This window comes from Citrus clementina, unplaced genomic scaffold (assembly GCF_000493195.1).
Source record: "Citrus clementina cultivar Clemenules unplaced genomic scaffold, Citrus_clementina_v1.0 scaffold_1, whole genome shotgun sequence".
Taxonomy (NCBI): domain Eukaryota; kingdom Viridiplantae; phylum Streptophyta; class Magnoliopsida; order Sapindales; family Rutaceae; genus Citrus; species Citrus x clementina.
This window is the reverse complement of record NW_006263303.1, coordinates 8445682-8461732: the sequence shown is the minus strand read 5'-3', so window position 1 is coordinate 8461732 and position 16051 is coordinate 8445682. Positions and strand designations below refer to the sequence as shown.

Below are 16051 nucleotides of genomic sequence, written 5' to 3'. Positions count from 1 at the left end.
AGATTTTGAAAAGTTACCCTACTTTTTAAAATCTATTTTAGGATGGAGTAATTTTTTCTAAAGTGATTTCTAAGAAAATTTACCAAGTACTAAAATTAATTTTTAACTTTTTAAAATCACTTTTGAGCTTGTTAAAAACAATCCCAAATAGGCCCTTAGGGTTGCAAGTGTTGTTCGAATTTCTCTTAATTTACTTTTGAATGCGATCACTTGTTAGACAAATTAGTTACTTTACTAATAAGCTGAATTTTATTATTTATAACTTCTTGATATTTTGCTTCTTCGTATGATTGAGAACATAAATAACACAGGAAGTAATTCAAGCAAACTATAAGAGATGACGATTAACAACGAAAATGGATATGAATTTTGGAGAGTGGCTTGATCTCGAAGTTTTCATATTTTTCACAAAGAAAAAAAGGTACCATCTCAAGATTACATTGCCAATTATTGGCCATTTATATAGGCGTAGCTTCACCGTTAACGTGCATTTTGACTCATATGTGCATGCTACATGTCTTGTAAAGGGGCATGGAGATCAAAATTTTCAGGAAATTTTTTAAGTTATTGTTAAAATAAGTTTTTTTATTAGTATTACTCTTTCTTTGTATTTTAAAATTTATAGGGAAAAGAATACCTACACTCCCAAGATTCGAAAAAATAATTAAAAAGACCCCCAAGTTTTTAATAAGGGACACCATGACCTTCTTTTGACCATAATATCCTTTAACTCTATAAATCCAAAATAATTAATCTCAAAATTTTATAATAAGTAGAAATATGACATTAAAATAAATGTAATAATATCTACATTTTAAAATATTTTTAATATTTAAAAAATATTTTTATATTTTACAATCTATTAGACCTATTTTATTATAATTAAAGTAATTTCTAATAATAAATAGAAACATAATATTACAATAAATAAATTAAAATTAAAATTATTTTGAATATTATGTAAAAATAATAATTTTAATATTATTAATATGGATATATTTTGTTAATTGTAAAATCTATTTAATCTAAAAAATTTTAAAAAAATCTTTATAATAGAAACAAATATATTATTAAAAAATGCAATAATTTATAATTTTAGTATTATTTTAAATGCTAAAATGATTTAATATTATTAGTCTACTACATAGATTATATTATTTATATTAAACTTGTAAGATTATATTATTTATATTAAACTTGTATTAATTAAAAAATTTTAAAGTCAAATTTCTAAATACTGAATCAAAGGATATTATAGTTAAAATGGGATCTTAGTGTTCCTTTTTGAAAACTAGTGCGTCTTTGTGACCATTTTCCCAAATGTTGGAAGTGTGGGCATCCTTTTGCCAAATTATCATCGAGAACATTTTGGTATATCTCTTATGCTTATTCTAATCTATTCAATATATGAAATTGAAATATTATTTCTATATTATATTTTGTGTGAGAGTGTCAATTTAATGTCTTATAAATTAAAAATATGATCTAACGAGCACCAATGTCTACCATATGGGGAGTATGTACTTGGACATAAGGTAGAATTTTGTGGCTTCCTTTAAATAATGTCAAAAGTGTAGATTAATTAGACATCACCACGTGATATTGTCGCTGACCATAAGGTGAGCACTATTGCCTATGAGATCATTACTCTATAAATTATTATCTTTACACAATTGTGTTGTATTGTTTAATGGGTACTAATGTACAAATAATCTAATAATCTTAAAAGTAGTAATGCTCACCGGATGATATGCTTTTATTAAATTTTTCTATTTCTACGGGATGAAATGCTTCACCGGAAAAAATGAAAATGACCATTTTGGTTGTTGTACTTGGAACATAACTCTTTAGTATTCATATGTTATCTATTTGTTTTAAAATATGGGAAGGAGGAGAAAAATTTTCTTATACATGTAACAAAAGTAAATGTGTTTAATTATTCATGACGTTATATGTCACATATGTGAAAAAAGGGCAGTTACAGAAAAATAAATAAATAAATAAAAGGTTTGGAGCACAAAGAGAGAGAAGAAGTTGTCAAATCGACCCAAAAACCCAACCCGAACCCGCCAAATTGACCCGGCCATATCTCTGATTTCCGGCCACCTCATCGGCCATGCAAGGTAGCAAATGAAAGCTCTTAAGCCGGCCATCACTCCCTGCCGTCACTGTCACCAAAAATTGACCGGAACGCTGCCGTTTCTAGCACTAAAAGTCACGGCCAAAACACATCATCACTGCTATTGATTTCATTGGAATTAGGCCACTCCACCAGCTGGGTTTTACTCCTCACATCACCACCTTTCATTTCCAACCATCCACAATCACCAGTTTGCCACCGTTCAGCTGTTGAAGTTTCACGGCTATCGAGATTGATGCTGGCACCGTCGCCGCATGTGGGAGCTCACATTGTTACCATTAAACTTAGCTCGGTCAAAAGTGTCTAACCCGAGCTTCCCGGTCATTGTTGGTTGAATTCGAGTCACCGTTGATCGGTAAGGCAATTCGATAATTTCACATTTTGACGGAAATTTTGTAATTTACAACCCTGTCGAGATTTTAGTAATTTTTGAAATTAAGGATTGGTTGTAATTACGATTCCAATGGTAATTTGGTGATTTAGATTTCGAAGTATTTTAATTATTTATGTATACGAGTGTAGTGTGTGTATAGGCTCAAAGGGGTTAACTATGAACATTTTATAATAAGGTTGGTTAGAAAGTCTCAAACGGATCAAATATGGCCTTATGTCATCTTTTAGGGCTCTAAATAATCTTTCATATCCACTAGTTCAACGGAATTTCAGATGCGGCTGCAAATCTTCTTTTATTTTACTTTGAGGAAAATATAGAGATCTTGTACAATAAATTGTAAAGCTGTACATGCAAACAAGGTTATTCTTCAGGGATAATAGGCTCAAAAACTCACTTGGGCTTATTATGAAATGTACATTCCTCCAAATGCCTTAATCAGCTTCACTCATCAAATTTCTCAATTTACATTTTAACATACAAAAGGAAAAACATGGTGTAACATAACTTAAGGTCAAAGATAATACAAATACAAAAATTTAGAAATCGTCATGTTATCTAATGTTAAAAGATCACACAGAAAAAAACTCTTTTTTGTATTTTTACTTTTTTCTATGTTAAAGAAAACAATAAAAAAATTGAGACTGGTTGCAGAAGCTTAAAGGAGATAATTTAGAGAAAAAGAGAAAAAGAAAGGAAAAAAATTAGAAAGCAAAATATATTTTTTTAAGAAATAAAACTCTAAAATTAAGAAGATGCATTTCTAGAGACACTATATTCTATATTCTGTCATCTTCAACTCAAATTTTTATCCAAAGTTAGTCTTTACAACAAAAATCAGTCAAAACATCATTAGAACTGAGACATTCCACAATTGTCAACTATTCCCTCCCCCAACCTAAATGAGACATTTGTTGAGTGTTAGAAAATATATATTTATAAAGGAGAAAATCATCATGTTACCTTTCAACTCTTACTAACATTCTTACTTTTATGTATTTAAGTCTCTTGTGATCTAATTATGTGTATTTTATTTTAATTAAGTATTTTATGTATTTTAGGGGCATCATGGTCATTTCACAATGAACGAGAGACCAGACAGCAAAACGGACATCACTTTTGAACTCAGGACAGTTGAAAACCTTAGGAGGAGCATAAAAGGAAAAATGGTATTGTTCAAATGTATGGTACTATTCACATTACGGTATTGTCTACGTTACTGTTTACGACACTATTCACATAGACGGATTGATGACGTGACATTGACCGATGATATGGCATTGACTGATGAGGTATCACGATTCTATTGGACTAAAATTCTTATATACTGTTGATCGGTGACGTGGCAGCATATTAGTAGACCAAAAATTGTGCGTATGGTACATGCATATACACAGGATAACCAACAACCAAACCGTGTCACTGTTCAAACCGCATCACTGTTCAAATCGTGTGGTCAAACCGCGTACTGTTGACTGATGACGTGGCGAAATCCTGAGCGTCCGAAATATTTTTAATCCGTTGGCTATGATTTACTAAATGTATCTATAAAAAGGAGGCTCTCTTCCCCTAATTTGGCATCGCTGAATCCATTTTTGGGCTCTATTTTTTGTAATTCTTTTTCCATCTTGTATTTTCTATGTATTTTAATAAATTCTCATTTTACCTTTAGTTCAAATATGAGTAGCTAATTTTCTTTGAAACTTGGGTTGAAGGTAAAGTCTTAACATGTGCCATGGGCTTTATTTGGTAAATTTAATTTCTCTTCTCTTTAATTTTTGTTGATTTTTTGACTTTTCGTTGACAAATAGTAATAATCTAGTCTAGATACTGCCCTGGTTTCACCGGCTCCCTAATACAAGAATATTATTATTTAGCACGATAAGCCCTTAGCACCATATTAATTAGAGTGTGGTTCATAAAGAGTGGAAATCTCCCTCATGATTTAATTGGCATTAATAAGGAATATTTAGCTCATGGTGCATGTTGATGCAGATCCAGATATCCAAGCGATTCAATTATAATAGTTTCCTCTTTAATTTAATTATGCCATTCCAATTTAAATTCTAGGATAGTCTAAGTCACTTTCACCACAAATTCAACCATTCACTTAGAAAAATGAATTCTACACACAATTAAAATCCACATCCTCGTAGGATCGACACTCGTTATCATTGATCTATACTGCAATAGATTCGTGCACTTGCGAGTTCAATAAAATTTGCACAACAAGTTTTTGGCGCCGTTGCCGACGAGGTAAGTTATTTTAATTTGTAGAATTATTTTTGTAAATAATTTCTTTTAGTTATTTTTCTTGTATTTGTTTTAATTAAAAAAAAAGTGAATCTACATTTAGAGGTAAGAATTTCTTTTCTTTTTATGTTCTTTAAAATTCTGTAATTTAATTTTTAAATTATTTTTCTTTGTAATTTTTTTTGTTTATCTTATTAATTTATTTTTAGTTAATTTATTTCACGTATTTGTTTTAGTGTGTTTTTATAGAAATGTTGTAACAACGTGATAAGGTTAGTACAGTAATTTCTCCTTATTGTTTATTTTTATTAATTTTGTTCCTATTTATTTTTGTGTTCTTTGCATGCATGGTCGAAGGTCATTATTACTTAATCTTGAACCTATAAACCTTGAACTTGAAAAAACACTTCGCACACACAAACACGTTGTAATTAAAGATAAAAGTGAAATAGATTTGCAACAACAACAAGCACCACATGAGAGGCCATTTAAGGACTACTTCAGTCCCTTAGTTAATTTAAGCACATTTTGCATAAGATACCTAAATGTAACTGCTAAGAGTTTTGAACTAAAATCTAGTGTGTTAAATTGTCTCCTAACATTCTATGGCCTAGAAAATGATGACCCATATAATCATTTGAATGATTTTCATGCTGTTTGTCAAACATTTAAATATGAGAATTTTTCAGACGATGATGTTAAACTTAGACTATTCCCATTTTCTTTAAAGGATATAGCTCGTTCATGGCTCAATACATTGCCTGCTAATAACATTACATCATGGGAACAAATGGTAATAAAATTTTTGAATAAATATTCCCAGTGTATAAAACTAATGTTATTCGCAGGGAAATCTCAAAGTTTACACAGAGAGATGACGAGCAGTTTTTCGAAACATGGGAGCGATTCAATGGGCTACTCTTGAATTGTCCACATCATGGGTACAAGAAATGGCACCAATGCCAATACTTTTTGGAGGGATTATTGTCTCATGTGCAAGAATGGCTAGTGGCAATAAGTGAAGGAGAGCTAATGTCAAAAAGTGCATCAGATATTTGGGAATTCTTTCAGCTACAAGCGGATAATGCCCAACAATGGAGTCGATCACTCAGGAATACTAGAAGAATTAAGGGAGTAAATGAGATTCACATTGGCGAGTCAAGTTCAGAAATTAAAGAAGTCAAAGCGATAATTGAAGGTCTCTCTCGACAAATAGCATCGTTATCGACTGCTAAATCAACAGAGCCACATGACCATGACTCATACTCAGATCAAGCCAATGTCATAGGTGTAATAAGAAAACCATCTAATTACAACCGATACTCCAACACATATAACCCTGGATGGAGAGACCACCCCAATTTTTCATGATCTTAAGGATTCCAACAGAATGGACCAGTAGCTTTAGCTCCACCAATGCAACCAATTTCCCAAGTTCCTCAAGTCTCTCAACCATCATTTAGACCATACAATCAACACCCGAATTACTCTCAAGCCAAACCATGGGAGGATTCATTCCAGAATCTCAAGAATCTTACTCACTCCACGATTGAGCAATAGAACCGCACCATTGATGAACTACGAAATGAGATGAAAGCAGGTTTCAACTCACAAGCCCAATCAATTTCAAGCCTCGAGAAGATGGTGGGACAACTTGCTTCTTCAGTTCAGACCTTGGTAATGACTGTTGAGAAAGGTAAGTTTCCAAGTCAACCAGTGCCTAATCCTAAAGGAGTGCATGAAGTAAGTACCAGTTCACCTCAGCAGCACGAAGAGGTCAAATCTGTCATGACCTTGCGAAAAGGAAAAGAAGTCGACAACAAAGTGGAGATGCCGGTGACAAAAACAAATCAAATTGTACCTGTAAATACTGAGGATTCACCATCATAAGAAAAAGAAGAAACCAACCCACGAGAATACATTCCCAAAGCTCCATTTCCTCAGAAGTTAGCTAAAGAAAAGAAGAGAAAATCCACAGGTGAGATTTTTGAAATCTTCAAACAGGTAAGTGTTAACATCCCTTTACTTGATACTATAAAACAAGTGTCATCTTATGCAAAGTTTCTTAAAGACCTTTGTACTAAAAAGAGAAACATCCACGTTCAAAAAAAGGCATTTTTAATAGAAAACGTTAGTTCTATACTCCAACACAAAATTCCTCTAAAATGCAAATACCCAAGTTCCCCCACTATCTCATGTAGTATAGGGAACCACACAATTGAGAATGCTTTGTTGGATTTAGGAGCTAATGTAAATCTGTTGCCTTATTCAGTATTCATGAAACTTGGACTAGGAGAATTACACCAAACTCTAGTGGTGTTACAGCTTACAGATCAATCCACGAAAATACCTCGTGGTATTGTGGATGACGTGCTTATCCAGGTAGGCAAGTTTTATTTTCCTGTTGATTTCATTGTAATTAACACTCAACCAATCTAGGATTCAAGAAAGCACATCCCCATTATCCTTGGCCGACCTTTCTTGGCAACTGCGGATGCTCACATTCAATGCAGGATTGGAAATATGCAGTTGCCCTTAACAACATGACTATAGAGCTAAACATTTTCAACATTGCCAAACAACTTCATAATGCAGATGATGGAATTGTTGATGTGGATTTAATAGAAACAATAGTTGATAATACTTTTCTTTCAAACCTTAGTGATGATCCTTTACAAACATGTTTAACTCACTTTAGTTTGGATTTTGATATTGACAAATCGGTCGATGAGGTCAACGCCCTGCTTGATTCAGCACCATCCATGGACACTAATAAATGGAAGTCAAGAGTTGAATAACTAGCACCATCAGAGAAAAAACTCATCCCATCATCAGAATCACCACCGAACCTCGAGCTCAAAGAATTACCCAACACTCTGGAATATGCATTTTTGGGAGAAGAAAGTACTCTGCCGGTAATCATCTCATCATCCCTAAATAACGAACAAAAAGGTAGGTTGTTGGATGTTTTAAAAGAGCACAAATGAACATTAGGATGGACCATAACAGACATAAAAGGTATATACCCAGTAGACTGCATGCATTACATTCACCTTGATGAAAATGCTAAACCTACTAGGGAAATGCAACGTTGGTTAAATCCTAACATGAAAAAAGTTATTAGAACTGAAGTCCTTAACCTATTAGACGCATGTATCATTTATCTAATTTCTGATAGTTCATGGGTTAGTCATGTGCAAGTTGTCCCCAAAAAGTCAGGAGTCACAGTAGTTACCAATGCTAATAATGAATTGATACCCACTAGAGTGACTACAAGATGGCGTGTATACATTGGTTATAGAAAATTGAATTCTGTCACACGTAAAGACCATTTTCTTTTACCATTTATCGATCAAATACTTGATAGATTGGCAGACCATGAATTTTATTGCTTTCTAGATGGTTACTCAAGATATAATCAGATTCCCATAGCACCAAAAGATCAAGAGAAAACCACTTTCACTTGCCCTTTTGACACTTTTGCATATAGGAGAATGTCATTTGGATTATGTAATGCACCTGCTACATTTCAACGATGCATGTTGAGCATTTTTTCTGATATGGTTGAACGATTCCTTGAAGTCTTTTTGGATGACTTTTCTGTCTTTGGTGATTTATTTTATCAATGTTTACATCATCTAACACTAGTTCTGCAGAGATGTGTCGAGAAGAACTTAGTCTTAAATTGGGAGAAGTGTCATTTTATGGTAAAATAAGGTATTGTTCTCTGTCACATTATTTCGAGCAAAGGTATTGAGGTTGACAAAGCAAATGTGGATCTCATTTCCAATCTTCCTCCACCTAAAACAGTTAGAGAAGTAAGATCTTTCATTGGGCATGCTAGTTTTTATCGATGTTTCATTAAATATTTTAGCAAAGTTTCTAGATCTTTATGCAATCTACTTGCTAAGGATGTACCTTTTATCTTTGATGATTCATGTCTTGTGGCATTTGAAAAATTAAAGCAGTTGTTGACATCATCACTCATCATTCAGCCCCCAAACTAGACCTTAGCATTTGAGCTTATGTGTGATGTGTTGTGCAAATTTTAATGTACTCGCAAGCGCACGAATCTGTTGTAGTATAGATTAATGGTGACGAGTGTCGATCCCACGAGGAGGTGGATTTTAATTGTGTAGAATTAATTTTGTGAATGGGTGATTGGATTTGTGGTGGAAATGATTGGAATATGCTAAAACTTAAATTAAAATGGAGAGAATAAATTCTAAAATTGGTATTGAAATGGTGAGAATAAATTGAAGAGAATTCTATTGAAATGACGTACTTGGGTATCTGGATCCGTATCAACATGCATCATGGGCTAAATATTCCTTATTAATGCCAATTAAATCATGAGGGGGGAATCCACACCTCATGAACCACGCTCTAATCAATATGGTACTAAGGGCTTATCGTGCCAAATAATAATAACCTTATACTAGAGGGCCGGTGAAACCAAGGCGGTACTAGACAAGATTAGTATTATATGTCGACGAGAAGTCAAAACATCCACAAAAACTAGAGGGGAAGAGAAAATAAATTTACCAAATTAAGCCCATGACACATGTTGAGACTTCACCTTCAACCCAAGTTTGAAAGAAAATTAGCCACTCATAATTGAACTATGGGCAAAATGGGAATTTATTAAAATACGAAGAAAATACAAGATGGAGAAGGAATTACAGAAAATGGATCCCAAAAATGGATTCAGAGATATCAGATTAGGGGGGGAGGCCCCCTTTTTATAGATACATGGAGTAAATCATGGCCATCGGATTAAAAACAGTTTGGACGCTCAGGATTGCGCCACGTCATCAGTCAACAGTCCACGGTTTGACCACGCGGATGAACAGTAACACGGTTTGACCCGACTTTGAACAGTAACGCGGTTTGACCCGGATGAACAGTAACGCGGTTTGGTTGAAAATAATCCTGTGTGATGCATGCACCGTACGCGAGATTTTTCGTCCACTGATATGATGTGAATAGTGCCATTTTTCCTTTTATGCTCCTCCTAAGGTTTTCGACCGTCCTGAGTTCAAAAGTGATGTCCGTTTTGCCGTCTGATCTCTCCTTTATTGTGAAATGACTATAATGCCCCTAAAATACATAAAATACTTAATTAAAATAAAACACATGTAATTAAATCACAAGAAGGTTAAATATATAAAAGTAAGGGTTGTTAGTAAGATTTAAAATGTAAAATGACGGTTTTCTCCTTTATAAATATGCATTTTCTAACACTCAACATGATGCATCTGATTATGCAGTAGAAGCAGTATTAGGACAAAGGGTTGATCGAATTCCCCATGTTATTTACTATGCTAGTATGACATTGAATGATGCACGGTTGAACTATTCAACTACTGAAAAAGAAATGCTAGCAGTAGTGTTTGCATTAGAACAATTTCGATCTTATCTCATTGGTTGTAAAATAATTGTATTCACAAATCATGTTGCTCTTAAATATCTCCTCATAAAGAAAGATGCAAAAGCTAGACTAATTCGTTGGGTGTTACTTTTGCAGGAATTCGATTTGGAATTTAAAGATAAGAAAGGTACAGAAAATGTTGTGGCTGACCATCTCTCTTGTCTCTATTTTGACACAATTACAGAACCATTAACATTGAATGAGTCATTTCTCGATGAACAATTAATTAGTGTGGAAGTATTACCGTGGTATGCTGATATCGTTAACTATCTTGTTACAGTTCAACTTCCAGAGCATTGGACCAAACAAGACAAGGTCAAATTTTTTACAGAAATAAAGAATTTCTTTTAGGATGACCCTTATTTGTTCAAGTATTGTGCAGATTAAATTGTTAGACGATGTGTCCCAGAAAGTGAAATTCAGAATATCCTTTCATTCTGCCATGAACAAGCTTGTAGAGGCCATTTCAGTTCTAAGAAAACAGCTACTAAAGTTTTACAATGTGGTTTCTATTGGCCAACTATATTTCGAGATGCTTACACTTTCTGTTATTCATGTGATAGGTGTCAACGAATGGGGAGCATTACGCGAAGAAATATAATGCCACTAAATCTAATTTTAGTGGTTGAGATTTTTTAGGTATGGGGTATCGACTTCATGGGACCATTTTCCCCTTCTTTTGGCCTTCAATACATATTGGTTGCTATTGACTACGTATCGAAATAGGTAGAAGCAATTTCATGTAAAACCAATCATCACAAGGTAGTGATAGGATTTTTGAAAAGCAATATCGGTTCACGCTTTGGATTCCTACGAGCAATAATTAGTGATGGTGGTGCCCACTTTTGTAACAAAGCATTCAAAACTCTTTTGACAAAGTATTTTATCACTCACAAAGTGGCAACCCCATATTAAAATACAAGTATGCAACCCAAGAGGGGGGTGAATTGGGATTCTAAAAATTATTCAATTTATAAAGAAAAACTTAATGTAAATATAATCCAAATTCAAAGCAATAACAATTAAGTTGATCACAATATAAAAAGATAAGGGAAGAGGGATTCAAACACAGAGATTTTTACGTGGTTCGGCCAACCTCGCCTACGTCCAAGCCTCCAAGTTTTTCGGGCTTGAGGATTCCACTAAGCAAGCCTCCAAGGCTTCAAATGCTTACACTTGACTTCCAAGGTGTCAATAAACCTTTACAACAAGAGATTATCCCCAATCTCTTAACCCAAGTGTATCCCAACACTTACAATCACTCAAAGCAAAAGATTACAAATTGTTTTGCCTCTCACAATATATAAGATTACACAATGATGCTTAATATGTGAATAGATGAAGCAAGAATGTGTTCTAAGCTCTATGAAGATTGTATTCTCGAATATTAGCTCAATGGTCGTGTTGTGATCAATCTTCTTTGAATTTGAATGAGCTTATTTATATTTGGTGCTGAAAAACTAGTCGTTACAAACTGTCGGCCCGCAAACGGTTCACCGTTAACTATTAACGGTTAACCGTTTAGGCTGGTCAAAAGTTACCGTTAGGCCAAATTTCAAATAAACGGTTTGCCGTTTAGGATTAACCTTTTGCCGTTAAATTCCAGTGATCTGCAAGATGAACATCAGTTATCCGTTTACATTAAACGGTTAAGGATTTGCATGAAGTGACTTCTCTGGATATTATCAGTTAACCGTTTGTAATAACGGTTCGCCGTTTGTCTCCAGTAACCTGCAAAATAATTCAGCCTTATCCGGTTTCGTTAAATAGTGCCAGAGGAAAAAACAACCTTTAATTCTCGATGATATCGGTTAACCGTTTAAATAAACGGTTCACCGTTAAGTTCCAGTAGCCTTCCCATCTTTTGTGTTTTCTGTTTTTCATAAACGGTTAGAGCTTTAGGCAATAAGTTGCTCTCTAGTATGAATCGGTTAACCGTTTAAAGGAAAACGGTTTACCGTTTAGTTCCAGAATTACATTTTAAACCAGATTTTGCAGAGAATCTTTTTCTAATTTGAAAGTCCATCTTTTATGAAAAATGAATGGAATGTTTATTAAGGCTTTCGTTTATTAAGGAATAGTTCCAATATTTTTATCAAAAATCATTTAAAGTTTGTTATCATCAAAATCAATATTATTAACATATTCATGTTAACAATCTCCTCCTTTTTTATGATGACAAACATCATTCAATATTTAGATCCCCCTTAATATGTGCTCCCCCTAAATGTATGGCCAGATTAAGAAATGTCCAATAAAAAAAATTGTTGCTCAAGAAAACATTTTTAAATTCATTCTAAATCTCCCCAATTATCTCCCCCTTCATCATCAAAAAGAAAAGAGAGAAGGAAAAAAAACGCAAATCCTTTAAAGAAGTTACCCGGTTTTGGTGAGCGAAAATTTTGGCAGAGTTTCCCCTTAAAAATGAGCAAAACTACTAATAAAAAATGAGATTAAAACAATTCCAAAATAGATTAACACCAACTTCATCTTTCAACAACCCAACAACTTCATGAACAAACAAACCAACACTTCAATATCCAATAAACCACAAATTTCATCAACCAATAACCAAGTCATCTAATCAGCAAGAACATCATAAACATATGTCATCAAAATCCAGAAAGAGCATATAGAGGAAACAATGTATATAAAAATATAAATGGCAACATGTAAACAACCAAAATATGAGATATATGTGCAAAAACAGAACCCAGAAACTATGGAGGTGGAGAATATGTGCTCCCCGGATCATAGCCGAAATAGCGGAGAAGAGTGCGCTGTCCAGCGATAAGCTCAAGCTGCTGATCGATGCTCTGCTGCTGGAAGGTCTGAAAGTCAGAACGTAGCTGCTGCTGGTCACGGGAAACAGAGTCCAACCAATCAAGAATCAGCTGCTGGCGCTCCGAAATCCGCTGAACATCAGTAATCAACTGCTGCACAACATCTTAAGCAGGGGGCTGAACTGGGGCTGGAGGCGGCATAGAGGCAGATGGCTGCTCAGGAACAGCAGATGGCTCAAGAGCTGGAGGCAGCTCGGAAGAGGAGGGAATGTCAGCATCCATCGCACGCTCCTCAGAGTCTGAGTCAGCTGAAGGCCAAGGGACAAAACGGTGACGCGGAGGATGAGGAAGAGCTCCTAATCTAAAGTTAGGAAGCTGGTCAGGAGGATAGATATCATTGAGCATCCGGTCGTCCTCTGGAGCAATCAAGGTATCCCAGTTTTTGGAGTTGCTTGTCTTTATCCACTGTCCATTCTTCCTAGAGAAACCGATACTAGTCATGGCCTTGGGACCAATCCGTCTAGTCTCCATATGTCCAGTATCAAGAAGAGGCACCTCAAAGCGTCGCAGTATCTTAGTGATGATACTGCCATAAGGAAGGAAGCGGTGATTGACCGCGGGAGTACTCAACATGTGCCGCACAATAATATACCCGAGGTTAATGGGACGGTCTGTAAGTAGGCTATCTAGTAGGCCAACATCCAACCTCGTAACCTCATCCGAGTGACCCTTCCTAGGTGTCACTATGTGCTGTAAAATAGTGTGAAGAATACAAACTTTGAGAGGTAAAAGTTGAGACCGAAAATAAAGCAAACAAATCTCATCTGATAAGTCTCGACGACGACATATATTACGAACGTCATCAGTATGAGAAAAACTGTCAAAGGAAAGGGTTTTCCTAGAGGTGTAAATATCAAGCCCCTCACAAAAGATACCAAGCAAGTCAGCTAGATCCGCATCATCAAACTCTATTGGCACACGGCCAACTTAAGTAACTATCCTATTTGGGCGAGTATTGAAAATTTCCATGTTCGAATAAAAGACTCGCACTAAATTTGGATAAACACGGTTATCAAGGTCAATGGCAGCCTCCCAAGGCTGAAGCATATCCCTAATGCATCTACCACATACAACTAAGTTGCGGAAATCATCAATATCAACAAAGAAGGAGTCAAGTACCTTTCGACCGTTGAAGCGATCTTCGAACCACTTGGCCAAGGAAGGTGTGGGGAAGTGAATGCGTGCAAATTTAGAGACTTCCCGTGGTGGTATAGGATTCCTTGGAGGCACAGATTTACACCTGAGATTTCTCCGAGAGGGTTCAGCCATGGAGAAACACAATGAAGTGAGGAAAATGCAAAAGAGATGTGATGAGAAGAAAATGAATCGATGAATGGCTTATGAATGAATAGAGGATGTGAGTTGGATGTTCAATTTGATTGAAGAAGGGTAAGAATCGGATTAAAAAAGAAGAAACCCGACCCGCGGCAGTTAGGGTTTCAATTTGGGATTTTTGAATTTTGGACTTGATTTGAAGTTTTGAATCGGTGAAATTGTTCTAAAGGTGATAAGAAATGATGTTGAGGGTTTGATTTGACAAGAAAAGTAAGAAAAATGAGGGTTTGAGGGCAGAGAAACCTTCGGTTGCGCAACAATGGCGAAAACAGTGAAAGGGTAACTGGAGAAGGAGAAGAAAAACCTTTGAACAGTTTTTATAATCGCGAAAATGGTTAACCGTTTATTTTATCTGTAATTTTGTACATTTGATTTAATTTTTGGCCAGCAAATAATATATTCCAAGATCATTTAATTGATCTGAAAATATTTTATGAGCCATTTTAATGCATGATTCATGAACGTGTTTTCAACTAATTTAATTCATATAATCAAGAATTAATAAGGTAAATTCATCATTTGACTATCAAGCTCAAGCATTTCATAAATATTTGATCACCACTAAGTCAATCAATTCAGTACACTCAATAGCATGAATAGAGACATTAATGCGAAAATTTCTTCATCCCAAGTTCATGCCAAATTTTTGAAAATTGTTCTTCGCAAAGTGGTTTTGTGAAAATATCGGCAAGTTGTTTTTCCGTAGAAATAAACTCTAATGCAATATCTCCCTTTTGAACATGATCTCTTAAGAAATGATGTCTAATTTCTATATGCTTGGTTTTAGAGTGTTGAATGGGATTCTTTGAGAGATTTATAGCACTAGTATTATCACACTTAATAGAAATTTGTTCAAGATTAATGCTATAATCTCTAAGAGTTTGTTTCATCCAAAGAGCTTGTGCACAACAACTTCCGGCAGTTATATATTCAGCCTCGGTAGTTGAAAGTGTGACAGAATTTTGTTTCTTGTTAACCATGAAACAAGAGAGTGTCCTAGAATATAGCAAGTACCACTAGTGCTCTTCCTATCCACTTTATAACCGGCAAAGTCCGCATCTGAATAACATGTTAAATCTATATGAGTTCCCCTAGGATACCAAAGGCCAATATCTATGGTTCCACTCAAATAACAGAAAATTCTTTTAACAGCAAGCAAATGGGATTCCTTGGGACATGACTGAAATCTTGCACACAAACATACACTAAACATGATATCGAGTCTACTTACAGTCAAATAAAGTAGGAATCCGATCATACCTTAATACATTTTGATATCCACTTCTTTGCCTTTTTCATCTTTGTCCAGCTTGGTTGTTATGCTCATTGGTGTATTTTTGGTCTTTGAGTCATCAATGCCGAATCGTTTGAGTAGATCTTTTACAAACTTGGCTTGATTTATGAAAATTCCTTCCTCGTTTTGTTTGATTTGAAGTCCAAGGAAGTACTTCAACTCACCCATCATACTCATCTCAAATTCTTTGCTCATACACGATGAAAATTCTTTACACAACAATTCATTAGTAGAACAAAAAATAATATCATCAATATAAATTTGAACAATGAGTATATCTTGGTTCTTATGCTTAACAAATAGAGTAGTATCCGCTTTTCCCATCGAAAAATCATTTTCCAACAGGAAATTCTTAAGTCTATCA

The 16051-nt window shown here is 34.7% G+C and overlaps 1 non-coding gene across 1 annotated transcript; it reads right to left on the bottom strand.

The window, feature by feature from the left end:
• Positions 1-5624: 5624 nt before the first annotated feature.
• On the bottom strand, positions 5625-5728 carry LOC112095918. Its single transcript, XR_002904078.1, has one exon. It is a non-coding gene; the product is annotated as a small nucleolar RNA R71 (small nucleolar RNA).
• Between the last annotated feature and the right edge of the window lie 10323 nt (positions 5729-16051).